This window comes from Callospermophilus lateralis, chromosome 1 (assembly GCF_048772815.1).
Source record: "Callospermophilus lateralis isolate mCalLat2 chromosome 1, mCalLat2.hap1, whole genome shotgun sequence".
Taxonomy (NCBI): Eukaryota; Metazoa; Chordata; class Mammalia; order Rodentia; family Sciuridae; genus Callospermophilus; species Callospermophilus lateralis.
In genome coordinates this window covers 137,926,029-137,942,311 of record NC_135305.1, presented here as the reverse complement: position 1 = coordinate 137,942,311, position 16,283 = coordinate 137,926,029, and the positions used below count along the sequence as shown (strand labels likewise).

Here is a 16,283-nt window from a genome sequence, read left to right as displayed (position 1 = left end):
GCCATGATGCATTTTTAGTCTAAGGGATCCTCACCAGAAGCTAAAACAATGAGGTCAGTTGATCTTGGATTTTTAGTCTCCAAAACTATGAACTAAATAAGCTTCTTTTCTTTACATAGTACCCAGTCTCAGGCATCTTGCGATAGCAATTGAAAATGGACCTCTGACTTAGCAAAACATAGAGCTTCTAGTTCCATGTGGGAAAGGAGTATTCTTTGCCACATTCTAGGCTCAGACTCTCCAGAGCTTTGGAACGAATAGGTAAGAGTTAGTGGTAGAGCGCTTGCATACCATGCACAAGGCCCTGGGTTCAACCTCCACCACCAAAACAATGACAAAAACAAGGCAAGGGTGAGACAGGGTCAGGGCTAGGACCTCTGGTTTGGGAAAGCGTCCAACATGGCAGACAGAATCTATACACTTACTTCTCTCTCTTCCCAAGGCCTGTTTAATATAACAGTGAAGATATTGAAAATGAATAAGCTAACAGCACTACAAAAAAATAATAGAGGAGATCATCAGTAGACCAGAGATTTTGAAGGAGTTTGAAGAGTTTTGGGAAGAAAAAAAGCAGATGGGCTCAGGGGATGGAGGGCTGCAGCAGCCAGCTTTAGCCCTGAAAGCCAATTTGTAAGTCAGGTGAGAAAGGTCCCTGAGAGTAGTGGCATATGAGCCCCTGTGTGCAACTGAAATCTAACTGATACTAGTTGATAATGTCCTATGATGCATAAAGGTTTTTAAATTTTTTTTATTTTTATTTTTTAGTTGTCGATAGATTGTATGAGTTCTGTGTTTGGGATTGGGGTCCTTGATGACTCATGGTTGTGGCATGCTTAGTGCCTGGGAAAGTTTCTGTGCAAAGGCATAGGATGCCTGGTTGTCATGGTAATTCCCTCCATGCTAGAGTCTTATCAGTTTCAACTTTAATCTTAGGCACATAACTCCTGGGAATAAAGGAACTTGCTTGCTTGATAACTACAATGTTTCACCAAGATCAGGTGCTCCTGGAGTTGCCTGCCTAATAGTAACTTCAGACAATGGTCTTTCTTGAGAACTGCACAAAGCTCCTAACATTACATATAGTAATCCTAAAATGTAACTACAGAATAAACAACCTTACTGATACTCTAAACAATAATGTATGTTATGGTATTAATGACCTAATGCAACCTATACGTGGCTGCTTGGACAGTGAGACACTCTGCCACTTTCCCTGCCTCTGCACCTCGTCTCTGTCTCCTCTTTATTATTATTTCTTACAATGGACCTTTATTTTATTTATTTATACGCAGTGCTGAGCATCAAATCCAATGTCTCACACGTGCTAGGCAAACGCTCTACCACTGAACTACAACCCCAGCCCCATAAAGTTTTTTAATTTTGATGAGGTGTAACCTATTTTTTCTTTAATGCTTGTGTTTCTGGTTTCAAATCTGAGAAACTATTGCTTAATTTAAGATCATGCTTCCAAATTTAAAATCACCTAGATTTTCGCCTGTTTTCTTCTAAGAGTTTTGCAGTTTTAGATTTTACATTGACCTGTTTAGTCTACTTGGAAGTAATTTTCATATATGATTTGAAGTAGGGGTTCAGGTTCTTTAATATGTGAATATCCAGTTGTCTCAGAACCATTTGTTGAAAAGACTATTTTTTCCTTATTGACTGTTACTCACAGCCTTGTCAAAATCAATTGAGGATTTATTTGGATTTATTTCTGAACTTTCAATTCCATTCCATTGGTCTATTTGTCTATACTCAAATTAGAGTCACACAGTCTTAATTGCTGGAATTTTGTAGTAATTTGTAATATTTAGGAAGTGAGTCTTCCAACATGGTTCTTTTTCATAACTGTTTTGGTTTTTCTGTTTCTCTTGCAATTCCATGTGAATTTTAGAATAAGCTTATCCATTTCCTCTTTTTAGAAAAAGGCACCTGGAGTTTGGAAAGGGATTACATTGGATCTGAAGATCTTTTATTATTATTATTATTTTTTGGTGTATATGGACACAACACAACTCATTTTATTTTTATGTGGTGCTGAGGATGGAACCCTGGTCCCGCCCGTGCTAGGCGAGCTTGCTCTACCGCTGAGCCACAATCCCAGCCCATGAAGATCTTAATATTAAATCTTCCAGTTCATGAATGCAGGATATCTTTCTATTTTTTCAACATTTTGTAGTTTTCAAAGTATAAGCCTTACACTTCTTTGATTGCATTTATTCTATGTATTTAAAAAGTATTCCTTTTGATGCTATTGTAAGTTGAATTATTTTTAAATTTTATTTTGATTGTTCATTCTAGTGAATAGAAATTCAATTGATTTTGTATGTTAATCTTACATCCTGCAGCTTTACTGAACTTGTTTATTAGTTCTAACAGTTTTCTTTTTGTTTATTTTGTTTTGTATTTTAAGATTCTTTTGGGTATTCTATGTACAAGATCATGTAATTTATAGAGATAGTTTTTCTTCTTCATTTCCAATCTGGATGCCTTTCTTGACTAATTGCCCTGTATAGGCAAGAGTGGATATCTTTGTCTTGCTCTTAATTTCAAGGAGAAAGCTTTTAGTCTTTTATCAATAAATATAATTTTAGTCATGGTATTTCTTTCCATAGATGTCCATAATCAGATTAAGAAAGTTTCTTTGTATTCCTAGTTTGTTGCATTTTTTTTAAGTAATAAAAGCTGCTTTGACTTTGTCAAACTTTTTCTGTCACATTTTCTGTGTCTGTTTAGATGATCTTGTGTTTTTTCCCTTTTTATTAATATAATGTATTTCATTGGTTGATTTTTTTGTGTATATTGTCCAACTTGCATTCCTGAGATATATTTCTTTTGGTTATGGTGTATAATCACTTTAACATGCTGCTAGATTTAGTTTACCAGCTGTTTGTTGATTTTTTTTCATATCTATCTATTTATTTGTTTTGGGGATAGTTAGGTTAAACCCAGGGCCTCATACATTCTGGGCAAGCACTGTACCACTGTACTACACCTCAGCCCTTCATCTGCACTTTTTAAAATATTTTTTTAGTTGTAGATAGACACACAATATCTTTATTTATTTGTATGTGCCTCACACATGTGAGGCAAGCACTTTACCACTGAGCTAGAGCCTCAGCCCTTAATCTACATTTATAAGGGGTATTGGTCTGTATTTTTCTTGTGTTGTCTTTGTCCTTGGTATAGGCTAACACTGGTTTCATAGAACAAGTCAGGAAGTGTTCCCTTCTCTTATATTTTTGGGAATTATTTAAGAGGACTTAATATTAAACCTTCTTTAAACGTTTATAGGAATTCACCACCCTACGTGGTTCTTGGCTTTTCTTTGCTAGATTTATAAATTTATTGTTACTAACTCAAAATTTGTCAAATTTGGAAATTTTTCATCAATTTTTTTAATTTTGGAAAAATTTTAAATTAAATCCATGAACAATCTTGGGTTACTGATAATCAGGCATTTTTCTTGCACAGCTTCCCCAGTTTGAGACAAGTCTTTGGTTAATTTTCATAGTTCCACAAAAGTTGATTTTGAGAGTTTTTGTCAACTTTTTAATCACTTTTATGGAGAGGTAGAATTTGGATTTCCTTATTCCATTTACACCGATGTCACTTCTTAGTGGGTTTCTGATGGAAAAGCATTCCTATTGTTGAAATATTTATTTAGTTATTTTTTTTAAAAGAGAGTGAGAGAAAGAGAGAGAGAGAGAGAGAGAATTTTTTTAATATTTATTTTTTAGTTTTCGGCGAACACAACATCTTTGTTTGTGGTGCTGAGGATCGAACCAGGACCGCACGCATGCCAGGCGAGCGCGCTACCACTTGAGCCACATCCCCAGCCCTATTTATTTAGTTATAAAGGAAGAAATACAAATAATCATCATTAATAACTCAAAATTTGTCAAATATGGAAATTTTTCATCAAATTTTTAATTTTGGAAAAATTTTAAAATAAATCCATGAACAATCATGGGTTACTGATAATCAGGCATTTTTCCTGCACAGCTTCCCCAGTTTTTCTTCCTCAAATACAGCTGTTATCTTTATAATACCAAAGAATTAATTGAGAGTGACAATTATAAATGCATATCCATAGGTTCCAATAGAAATTCCAAAAATTTTGTCCGGGGCCAGAGAATCTGTATTTTAGGAAGGTGATCATGGGACCCTCTTTGAAAACACTGGATTAGAAGAAATAAAAGCAATAAATTGGGAGATTGAGAGAAGCAGGGTGGTAGAAATGTGTTCATTTCATATTTTTCATAGAATATAGACAAGAGAAACTGTCTACTGTTGGAGAAATCAAGACATGGGGTATACACTTGAGAGTTATGGAATTAACCATAGTAGAATTTAAAACAAAAATAGTGAAGAGAGGCCATCTCCAAGGAGTAGAACTGGAGTGAGACAGTAAGTTTTACTTTTTTCTTTATGGTTTGAATTTTCTTCCTCAAATACAACTGTTATCTTTATAATAAAACTAATATAAATAAAAACAGTGAGGAAGTCAGTAGAAAGGGGTTATAGACCAACAACTCTGCTTTCCCTTTTCATTCCTCAGACTACGGAACTCTGCCTACCAACCACCCAACAGCAGCCACAGCAGACAGGATTGCACCCGGGCACCTCAGGAAGGACAATATTGAACTGGACTCCTTCCTTTAGCATGGGCCCCTTCCTTCCAAAGGTAGGCTTGACAACTGAGGGTGAGTGAAATGAAGAGGACACTGTGATATAAGAAATTGTTACTGCTGCCTTACAGCTGCAACCAGGAACTTGGACTCAGGGAGGAAAAGACCTTCCCAGGGTCACACAGTGACCTAGTCCTTCCCAGAACCAGCAGTCTTCTGGGCTCAAAAACAGACATGAAAGGGGATAGGGCTATGGCTTAGCAGTAGCGCACTTACCTGGCAAGTGTGAGGCACTGGGTTCTATTCTCAGCACCACATATAAATAAATAAAATAAAAGACTATCAACAACTAAAAAAATATTTTTAAAAACAGGCATGAAATATAAAACAGACTTTTTTTGGAATCTGGCCCTGGCAGTTGGCTTAAGCTCACACCATGGATTCACAGCCAAGTGTCTCAGAGGTCTGGGCACAAGGGCCCTGATAGGATGTGCTGGGGACCCAGAGATTTGGAACATGCAAGTGGGGATGCTGCTGTTGAGGGAAGGAGGGGAGTGTGACAGTGGCCCCTGAACACGCAGGGATGTGGCTTCTTGACCCCCTGCTCCAGATGGCTAGTTTCTGGGCGAGGTTTATCTAGGCTACCCAGCCCAAAGCCCTCCAGGCTAAAGCCAGTGCCAGAGACTCGGTATCCTTTCCATGGTGAAGGTGTTTCTCCTTTCTAAAACATCCTGTGCTGGCTTGGGAAGTGTCTCAAAACAGAGAAGTCAAACATCTCCTCCCCTTCATGACCCCCACTGTCTCTGCCAGGGCTGCAGTGGGCAGGGAGGTGAAGCTATGTATGTGGCCTGAGCAGGGCCTGAACATTTGATACCCCTGGCCAGAGGTGATAGTGCTCTAATGAGATGAGTGACTTGAGTTGAGGAGTTACTGTGTGGAGGCTTTCTCATGGGGCTGTGAGAATTCAGGGTGGGGCACGTTGGAGAAGGCTTATCAGATGAAAGAGCCCTTACATGGGCCTGAATGAGGGGCAAGCTTCAAGGTGTGAAATTTTAAATACAGGAATAGTCTCCCTAAAGGATCGTTATATTTGTATGGGAATAAGTAGGGAGTGTTGCAATGTGAGCACACATGCAATGGAAACCATGGGTATGTTTGAAGGGTATGGGGTAAAGGGACACTGTTCAAAGCAATATGAGGAGGTTTACATAAAACAGTTTGAAATAATAATCTGTGACTACAAGGATCAATAACGATGTGTCATCAGCCCAAGGTTGATCAGGCAGTTGGAGAAAGATGAACTTACAGAAGTATTCCTGTGGAAGGTTGCAGAAACTTTGTGGAAGGTTGTGGTTCTTGAAGTCTTGTGACAGTTCTTGTTATCAGGCATGAATACGCGAGATTCTCTCCTTTCAGCTTTCTTTCTTTCTTTCTTTCTTCCTTCCTTCCTTCCTTCCTTCCTTCCTTCCTTTCTTTCTTTCTTTCTTTCTTTCTTGTTAGGGTTTGATAAAAGTGACTCCATTTTTATTCTGACAATTTTCATAGGACCCAGATATGATCCCACACAAGGCAAACACTGTGTTTTTAAAAAGAATCCAAGTGAGGTTGGGGTTGTGGCTCCGTGGTAGAGCGCTTGCCTAGCATGTGTGAGGCACTAGGTTCGATTCTCAGCACCACATATAAATAAATAAATAAATAGACAAATAAATAAATATCCATCAACAACTAATAAAAAATATTTTTAAAAAAGAACCCATTACTTTGTTGGTGTTAGTTCTATTCAGATGTGGCTCTGTCTCTGTTCTGGGCTCAGTGTGATTTCCTCTCTCCCATGTTCAGCTTATTTACCCACCAAATGGGCTGATTTGTATGTCCTAGGTATTATTGGCATAGTGGCAAAACCCATCTGAGCTGACCAGCCTTGGATGGATGTAACAGTGACAGCAAATGCACTCATGACACCTGCTGAGTTTCAGGCACTGTTCTGAGGGATACACTTATATGACTCTAACCCTCAGTCTCAGTTGTCAGTATACCTATTGTAGAGAGGAGATATAGCACAGGAATGGAAGTGGCAGACTTCAGATCTAATCAGCTGTTGCTTTGAGGTAGGGTTCTTTGTCACTAGTTGTTCTGTCTCTACTTTTAGTCCATGATTTCTCCAACTTCTCTATAGCTTGAAGGTTCCAGGAAAGTGCCAGACACTTATTCTTGGTAAATATTTGCATGAAAATTAATACCCACATACCTCCAGTACATAAAATAGACTATTACTATAAGTGCAAAGGGGTTGAAAGTAATAGAAAGACACTAATGTGTTCTGAGCAACCACAATAAAATGAATGGTGACAAGACAGTCACTATGTGTCAGTGTGATCTAGTATCTCCTTAGTATCACAATAACTGAAGTTCCAAAGAGGCAAGCCATTCCCAGAGAAGACACCCCAAAGGAACAGGCAAAAAATACACATCTCCTTCTCAAAAGTTTGTATATTAATTTTAATTGCTGCCATAACCAATCACTATGAACTTAGTAGCTTATGACAATACATGTTTATAATGTTCTGTGTATGTCAGAATTCTAGTCACAGTGTGTGAGCTTCAGCTCCAGGTTTCACAAAGCTGAAATCAAAGTATTGGCAGGGCTCTCTTCTTTCTGGAAGTTTTGGGGCTGAAGACAATTTCAAACTCACTCAGGTTGTTGTCAGAATTCAGTTCCATGCAGTTGTAGGACTGAGGTTCTTTTTTCCTTGATGGCTACTGACAAGGCGTCTTTCTCTTTCCAAAGAGGTCTTTCTGTTTTCACAAGTTACATGTACTCCCTGACATGTGGCCCTCTTCAAAGCTGACAGTGACGGGAAAAGTCCTCACACTTGGAATATTTCTGACCTCCTGGCTGCTTCCCCTTGCATCTCTACTTTCAGCAGTAGTTTGCTACGGTTTGGATATTAAATGTCCTTAAAGGCCCATGTGTTAAAGGTTTGACCCATGGGGTGATGCTAACGAAAGGTGGTAGAACCTTTAGGTCTTAGTGGGAGATTCCTAGGTATTGGGGTTGTGCTCTCAAAGGGCATATGGGACTCTGGTATCTCTATCTCTCTCTCTCTCTCCCCCCCCCCACTTCCAGATGTAATTCTTTGTTCCTACACATACTCCACCATGATGAGGTGACATCTACCACTCTCATCAGAGGTCAAACCATTGGGGTTACTTGATCTTGGACTTTGAGCTTTCCAAACAGTGAATTAAGTAAACTTTTTCTCTTTATAGAGTTAGTTGCCTCTGGTATTTTGTTGTATAATACAAAGCTGACTAATATAGGGGTAATATTATCCATTGTGTTCACTGAAATGAATCAGAGTGATTTCTCCAATTTAAGATCAGCTGAGCATAACCTTCATGCCATCTGTCAACCCCCCCTCACAGTTATGCTGAGATTACTGTGTGACAATAACCATAGGACAAAATCTTGGGAGGTCAATTTTGAAGTTCTACCTCCCTCTGTAGATCTTTGGGAATTTAAGCCTAAAGATTACAAAAAAGGATAATAAAAGTAAATAATGCAGAGAGGGCTGACAGCAGTAAACTGGTTACTACCCACTCAAAAAGGAAGCCCAGCTCTGGCCAAAAACCTGCTATTTCCTAACAACGGGAAAGCGCAGGGTGTTCCTGAGGGTGCACATGATCAAAATGTGGAGTCAGGGTGTGGTGTGAAACCTCCAATGTCAATATGATCACAAAACAACAAGAGCTTCATTCCAACAGTGAGAAAGTAGAGAATGTTATCTGGTTTTAGTTTTTTTTTTTTTTATCTTAAGTGTATCATAATTTGGAAAATCTTAATTTAAATTCTTAAATTTCAGAAAATCTGTTTTTGTGAACCAAGTTCTGGGGAATTAAGGAATAAATAAATATTATAAGTGCTCATTTTTGTTTTTTTAATAAAACTTTTTATTTTTTAATATTTTTTATTTTTATATTTTTAGTTGTAGTTGGACACAATACTTTATTCATTTATTTTTATTTTTTATGTGGTTCTGAGGATCGAACCCAGAGCCTTGAACATGCTAGGCAAGTGCTCTACTACTGAACCACAAACCTAGCTCCTCATTTTTGTTTTTTAAATATGAGTCTTCTTTTTTGTATGTGTTTGGTGCTGAGGATCAAACTCAATCCTCATGAATGCTAGGCAAGCACTCTATCATTGAGCTTCAAACCCAGCCCCAAATATGAGTCTTTTGAAAACTGATCTGGAACATGTTTAGGGTGAGCAGTCCACAAACCATTATACATAGGCATATCCATGGTCATAGCCAAACTTTCCAACAGATTTGAAGAGTGGAATGTGTGATGATTTGCGGGTCTGCCACTGTAGTCTCCAAGTGAAGGGGACTTCCCACATAAGCTGTAGGCATTTGCTGGTGATATAGCTGGACTGTTGCACTTTAAGATTGGAGCAAAGGGCAGAGAAGCAGAAGGCTGAAGATTCTGTTGGGGTTGGACCTTCAGTGTCCAGCTAAGAGCCTTTGATTCTATCCTCAGAGTGGTGGGAGATGACTAGAGGGCTTAATTCGTATCAGGGATTGGGATGAGTAATGGCATCTGTATGTAGGAAGGATTGGGACCTAGGTGTTGAAGAACAGGGCAGCCAGCTGGAGGCAGTGGGAGCTAAATAAGTAGCTATTTGCAAGGATTTTTTTTAATATTCATTTTTTAAGTGTAGATGGACACAACACAATGCCTTTATTTTTATGTGGTGCTGAAGATCGAACCCGGGTCCCACCCATGCTAGGCGAGTGCTCTACTGCTGAGCCACAATTCTAGCCCTATTTGCAAGAATTTTGCAGGTAAGAAAGGAAGCCTGAGTTTAAGTAGTGTGAAGGAAAATCAGGGATGTCTTTCATTTAGGTAATAGCCATTGGTCTGGGTTTCCCATGCTGGAAAAAAAAAAAAAAAGTGTGGGCATGTGTGTATGTGTGTGTATTATTCAAACTAGCCAATTCTAAATTGTCTGCCCTGCTTTGGCTTTCTTTTTGTTTTTGTCCCTGCCTTCTGATCATGAAGTTTCCCCTGTGGACCTGTGTGATGTGCTGTGAATCTTTCCCTTCAGAAATGTGAGAAATAGCTTCTTTCAATTGCATTGGCCTCTTTATATCATCATTCAGTTGTATATCTCTAATAATTATATCCCAGGTAAAGTTACTGAAGTGTAGAAGGGAGATGGAGTCCCCAGGGTCCTGTACTTTCTGTATTTATCAGAAAGGTTCAAAATGTTTCTAAATGAACATTTCCCCAGGGAGGTCTTGCACCCTGGAGGATGATGGTAAATTGGGAGAATGATCCATTGCTGCTTCTCCAACTTAGGGAAGTGAGGGAGCTGAATAGATGGGAGAGTTTCAGGGCCCATGAAGCCAACACTTGGGCAGAGACAATGCAGCTGGGCAAGGGGGAGGTGATGGTTCTCATGCTCAGGGCTAGTGAAATGCCTACCCATCAATCATGAAGAAGCTGTGGGTCTGGACCACTGCTTGCCATGGCAGCTGGGTCCAAAGTGGGAATCATCTCATCATGCCTGTGTATGTCAAGTTGTGTCAAGATGAGGCCACAGCAACCTACAGAGTTCTGTAGGAATAGCACTTCTCTTGATTTAGACTTTACTTTTGGGCCACACATGGGGCTGATTTTCACTCTTTTCCAGAATTTTACACACCTGCTTTGCCTCTTGTTGATCCCAAGTTTGAGGGCGGTTAGTACCCTGCCTTTACCTGTTATTTCCACTTGAACATCAAGTTCTTGTCTTCCACTAGATGGCAGAGGGGCAGGTGACTTGCTGTTTCTTCCATCCCTACTGTCTCCTGTGGCTTTAAGTCATTAGTGGAAATTTGACATGGAATAAAATATGTTCACATCTCCATCGCCATCTGGAAGTCTCTGTCATAGAACTCATCCAGTTCATTCACAGGAGAATAACAGGACAAACAACTCAGAACTTGCAGTATGAACTGTTCTTGCTGTTCTGGTTGCTCATGTGTGTGCCTGATGAAAGGCTGGTCACAGCAAGTTGGGCTGTGCTTAGAATGGAGCCATACTGGATGCAGTGGCCCAAATCTGTAATCCCAGCAACTCAGGAGGCTGAGATAGGAGTATCACAAGTTCAAGGCCAACTTCAACAACTTAGTTAGACCCTGTTTCAAAATAAAAAACAATTGAGGTGTAGCATAGTAGTAAAACATCCCTGGGTTCAATTCCCAGAACCAAAAAAAAAAAAAAAAAAAGGAAAGAATTGGAGCCAACCTCCAGTTTCCCCAATTCTTTTTAAAGTTTTTTTTTTAATTACTTGTTCTTATCTATACAAACATGGAGCATATCTTATGCTAATTAGGATCCCAGTCTTGTGGTTGTATATGATGTCAAGATCATTGTGGTGTATTCTTATATGTACATAAGAAAATTGTGTCAGACTCATTCCACTGTCTTTCTATTCCTATCCTCCTCCCTTGCCTTAATTCCCCTTTGTCTAGTCCAATGAAATTCTATTCTTCCCTGCCTGTGTGTTAGCATCCATATATCAAGAGAACATTCAGCCTTTGTTTTTTTGGGATTGGCTTATTTCACTTAGCATAATAGTCTCCAGATCCATCCATTTACTGGCAAATGTCATAAAGTCCTTCTTTTTTATGGCCAATATTCCATTTGTGAATTGATACCACCTTTTCTTTATGCATTTATCTGTTGAAGGGCACCTAAGTTGGTTCTATAGCTTAGCTATTATGACCAATTATTTCTTGAAAAGCTTTTCATTTGTGTTGTCCATAACTCGGGACTAACCGGATTCTTTTGTTCTGCTTAACATTTTCCAGCTCTTATCAGGACCCATTTCTTTTGTTTTTACAGGGAGTACCAGGGATTGAACCCAGGGGTGCTTTAACAGTCACATCCTCAGCTGTTTTTATTTTTTATTTTGAGACAGAGTCTCCCTAAAGGCTGGCTTTGAACTTGCAATTCTCATACCTCAGCCTCCCAAGCCAATGGGATTACAGGCATGCACCACCACACTTGGCTCCCATTCCCATTCTTGTTCCCCAAAAAACTATATGGGCTTTGCAATTACTCCTGTGGGAATGCTCCCTCAAACTACAACAAATCCTTCTTATTAGACAAAACTTGGGGGGCCTCCGAGGTAGCAGTTATTTTCAGATTAAGAAAACACTTAATGACAAAAGTACATTGAGTTTTGTAATATTGTTTTTCTGTATTTATTAACTGATGGCATCTAATACACTTGAAAAATTCAGTATAGAATATAAGTAACACATTACACACAATTGGCAGTCTGTCAGTTCTGCATCCATGAATTCAACCAACTGAAACAAAATTACGTGTATTGAATGTTTACAAACTGTTTTTCTTGTTATGATTCCCTAAATAACACAGTATAACTACTCAACATTTACTTACTCAGTGTCTGGTGAGGTCCCAATCTTTGCTTCCAAGGTGGTGCCTTATTGTTTTGTTGTCTAGAGGGGACAATGTTGCATCCTCAAATGGTGGAAGGGATAGAAGGACAGAAAGATCTAGCTAGTTCTCTCGTGTCCTCCACCCTGGCAATTAAACCCAGGGCCTTGTATGTGCTAAAAATATGTTTAATCACTGAGGTATATTCTTTGCTTCCTCAAATCTATAAGGACACTAATCCATTCATGAGGGCTCTACTTTCATGACATAATCACCCCTTAAACGTCCCACCTCTTAATACTATCACACTGGTGATCATTTTTAAACATAGGAATTGGATGGGGGGGACCCATAACATACAAACAAAAGCATCATGGTTCCTACTTTGTGGAAGTGCTAAGTGTAAAAACCAAATACATGGCCACAAAGATTTTTCTCCTAGAGATTTTAAAGTTTTAGCTGTTATGTCTATGATCTATTTCAAATTAATTTTTTTAAATCTTTATTTACTTTTATATGGTGCTAGGGTCAAACCCAGGGCCTTGCACATGCTAGGCGAGTGCTCTGCCGCTGAGCCATAACCCCCAGCTCCCTCAAATTAATTTTTGATATGGTTTACAATAAAGGTAGAGCTTCATTTTATTGCATAGGAATGCCTGTGAGTTTTTCCACCCCCATTTGTTGCAAAGACTATTCTTTTCTTGATACCTTCACTGAAAATCAATTGAACATACATGTGTGGTTCTACTTCTAGACTCTTCCATTAGCTTTATAGATTACTGTAGCTTTATACTAAGTTTTGAAACGAGGTAGCACAAGTTTTACGACTAGCTGCTTTTGACTTCTGTGCGGCAAGTTTCAATGCTGGCTTTCTTTCATGGGAATTTTATGTAAGTTCTTCCAAAGGCCTCAGGGTGGCATTAAGGCAGGAAATTGGGCTCTAACTTAATGTCCTTTACTCGGGGTAGTCTCTAGTGCCTCTTCCTCCTGAGCTACTGGCCCAGTGGATAGAGTTCTGGTATTAGAGAGCATCTGCCTGTTGTAGCTACCCCACCTACCCCATGCAGAGATCTTTCAAGTTTACTAGGCTCTTTCACAGATAGGTCTGGGGCAAGTTGGTAAGTTAAAAATGTCTCAGCAGCTGTGAGTTGCTGTCATCCTGCTCCAGACACTGACAGCTATGGTGCTGCAAGCTTCTCTCCTTGCTTCCGAGGATTCCTGAATAATTTCAGCCAAGCTGAAGCATTTTGTCTTCACAGAGGCCCAGTCCAGTTTAGATCAGTTATCATGGTGAACCCTGGCTACTGATTCTCTTCAGAGCCCCATTTGAGTGACGCTAGCCTCTGCAAAAAGTGGTTGAAGCCTGGAAGAGGGTGGAACACTGTGGGAAGTTGTTACCCTGAGCAAGACAGCCCTGAGGCAACCACTACCCACCCCATGGTGGTGGTGGCTGGGGGCAGCCCCATGGTAGTAGTGACTAAGGGCAACCCCACAGTGGCAGCTGAGGTGAAGGAGATGGCAACCACAATCAATGGAACAAGCTCAATAAGTCAAAAAACAACATTAAGCAGATGGCAGGTGCTGCCACAGCTGGGGAAGTAGTGGAGGGCCTTGGTGGCTACATGCTAGGGAATGCCATGAGCAGTCCCCTTATAAATTTTGGAAACAACTAACCTAGAAGACCATTACTACTGTGTAAACATGTACCATTATCCCAACCAAGTGTTCTACAAAGCTGTGGATCAGTACAGAACCAGAAGAACTTTGTACATGGTCAAGCAGCATATGGTCACCATGACCACCAAAGGGGAGCACTTCACCAAGTCTGACATTAAGATAATGGAGCGTGTGGTGGAGCAGATGTGCATCACTCAGTACCAGCAGGAGTCCCAGACTTACTACCAGAGAGGATGCAGCCTGGTCCTCTTCTCCTCCCCATTTGTGATCCTCTTCATCTCCTTCTTCATTTTCCTGATCATGGGATGAGAAAGGTCTTTGTTTCCACCAGCTTCTTTATCTTGGCCCACCTACAGCCCTTTTAGTGATGATGTCTCATTCTTGTGTCTCTCTTTATTCCCCATAAGCTAATACACTGATGGGCAATATAAAATATAGACTTGGATGCTATGTATTCAAGGGCCTTTTGAGTCCTTCATGGACTAAAGCTAATGACAAGCCAGTAAGAGTATAAGAGCAAATAATCGCTGGTTAACCTAGGCTTATTTTTGGTCTAGTACAATAGAAAGACTGAAACAGATCTCAAAACAGTTCTCAAATATTTTTGCCTGAATATCTCTGGCTCCTGTAGCAGCCAGAGCTTAGGACATGAATGCTCCAGCTTAGCAATAATTTCATTACAGTTTGGAAAATTTTTCTCATCCCTTCTAAGAAAATCTTGTATCATTTCTGCCAAATTTGGAAGGGGGCCACATGACACTCATTCAAAAGAAAAAAAAAAAAAAAACTAGAAATAATCAACTCTTGGGCCACAGAGCGTGTTTGCTGAGAGTTGTAGTAACATTTTGTTTTTTGCAGTAGGGACTACACAGCGGTTGCTAAATCAGAGTAAATATTAATGTAACCTTAGGCTTCCAGCCAGAGGACATACTCACAGGGGATGGACATAGTTAACACAGGCAAAAGACTTCTGGGACTAAAAAATACAGCATTTGGGAATGGTGCCTTTGGAGACAAGCTCCCATTTGGGATGTTTAGAGAATCCACACGTGGCATTTATTTCTTTAATAAATAAATTGTAAATAATTAAGACAGCAAAAAAAAGCTAGATTTCCTCTTAAACACTGAAGGTGAATCTTTGCTGAAAACTAAAGGGATGTTAATCTTGTTTGGAAGATGCCAGGAGATGGAACTCCAAGGAAGGCTGCAGTTTGCAAAAGCATGATCCTCCTGGAGGATTATTTAGTAAAGAAAGCAGTTAGTGTACAAAGAAAAGAAGAGCTTGTGTTTCTTCATTTCTGTCCCATAATTGTCAAAAACTGGGATTAGGTTAAGTCTTCAGTTTATGCAATTAGCTTCTGAATCAAAGAACAGGGAGACAATCTAAAAAAAAAATATCTTAGGTTGCAAATGATACATATCCATTCTAAATCAAAAAGGAAATTCTGTAAATATTATTTAGTTAAGGTAAAGTTGTGCCCTAAATTGTTCAATAGTTACCTAGCAGATAAATATTACTATTATGCAATGTAATTGGCTTGAATTGTTTGGGTATTATTGTTTTAGAAAGTATATATAAAACATATATTTCGTATTAAAAAGAAAACAGTGTCCCAGCAGATGTCCAATCAAAGAATAAGGCGGTCATTTCTGGGCATCTAAGAGCTTTATGATAACCCTTTTGGAATTCCACTCTGTTGGCTCTGGTAACAGCAAAGCACCCTCCCTAATTCTGTACCAAGACTGCTGAAGGAAACTCCTGTTTCTCCTCTTGCCTTGTCTGTCTCCATATGTCCAATTATGTAAACCTGAAGGGAGGATGGGATGACAGGGCTGGCTCTGGAGCTCTACAATAAGTTCTGGGTGCTTTTATGTTAGGGATTCTTTTTTACAGTGTGGGATACTAAATGTCTCTGGGTCCTCACCCTTGTGCCCTGACTCATCAGTTCCAGGGAAACAGGAAAAGACCTATTAAACACTCCATTACATACAGCTCGATAACAGTAATATTAACACTCAAACCACTCATACAGGTGATTGCCATGCACCACATTAACTACTCACATTAACTCATCTACTGTCCTAATAGCCCACCCCGTGAAGTAGGATCACTAGCCTTTTCCAGCTGAGGAAACTGAACACAAAAAGTTAACACTGCCTAAGCTCACAGAGCCAGCAAGACATAAAGCTATAATCCAGGGCTCAGGATGTGGCTCAAGTGGTAGCGTGCTCGCCTGGCATGAGTGAGGCACTAGGTTCGATACTCAGCACCACATTAAAAAAAAAAAAAAAAAAAAAAAAAAAAAAAAGATGTCCACCTAAAACTAAAAAAAATATTTAACAACAAAAAAACACACCTATAATCCAATTTAAAAGGCTTCCTTTTGCACACAAGAAGGAGAGAAAGAACACCCACACTTGTCATCGTTTTGCTGCCTATCTAACTGAAACTAAACAAAAATAAAGAAATCACAATGGTCAGGAGCAAGGAGAAAAAATAAATCTTGGGTCGTCATCTCT

General features: G+C 39.4%; 1 pseudogene; it reads left to right on the top strand.

The window, feature by feature from the left end:
* LOC143398906 (major prion protein-like) overlaps positions 1-14,072 on the top strand; it is a 37,553-nt pseudogene extending 23,481 nt beyond the window's left edge.
* The last annotated feature ends 2,211 nt before the right edge of the window (positions 14,073-16,283 follow it).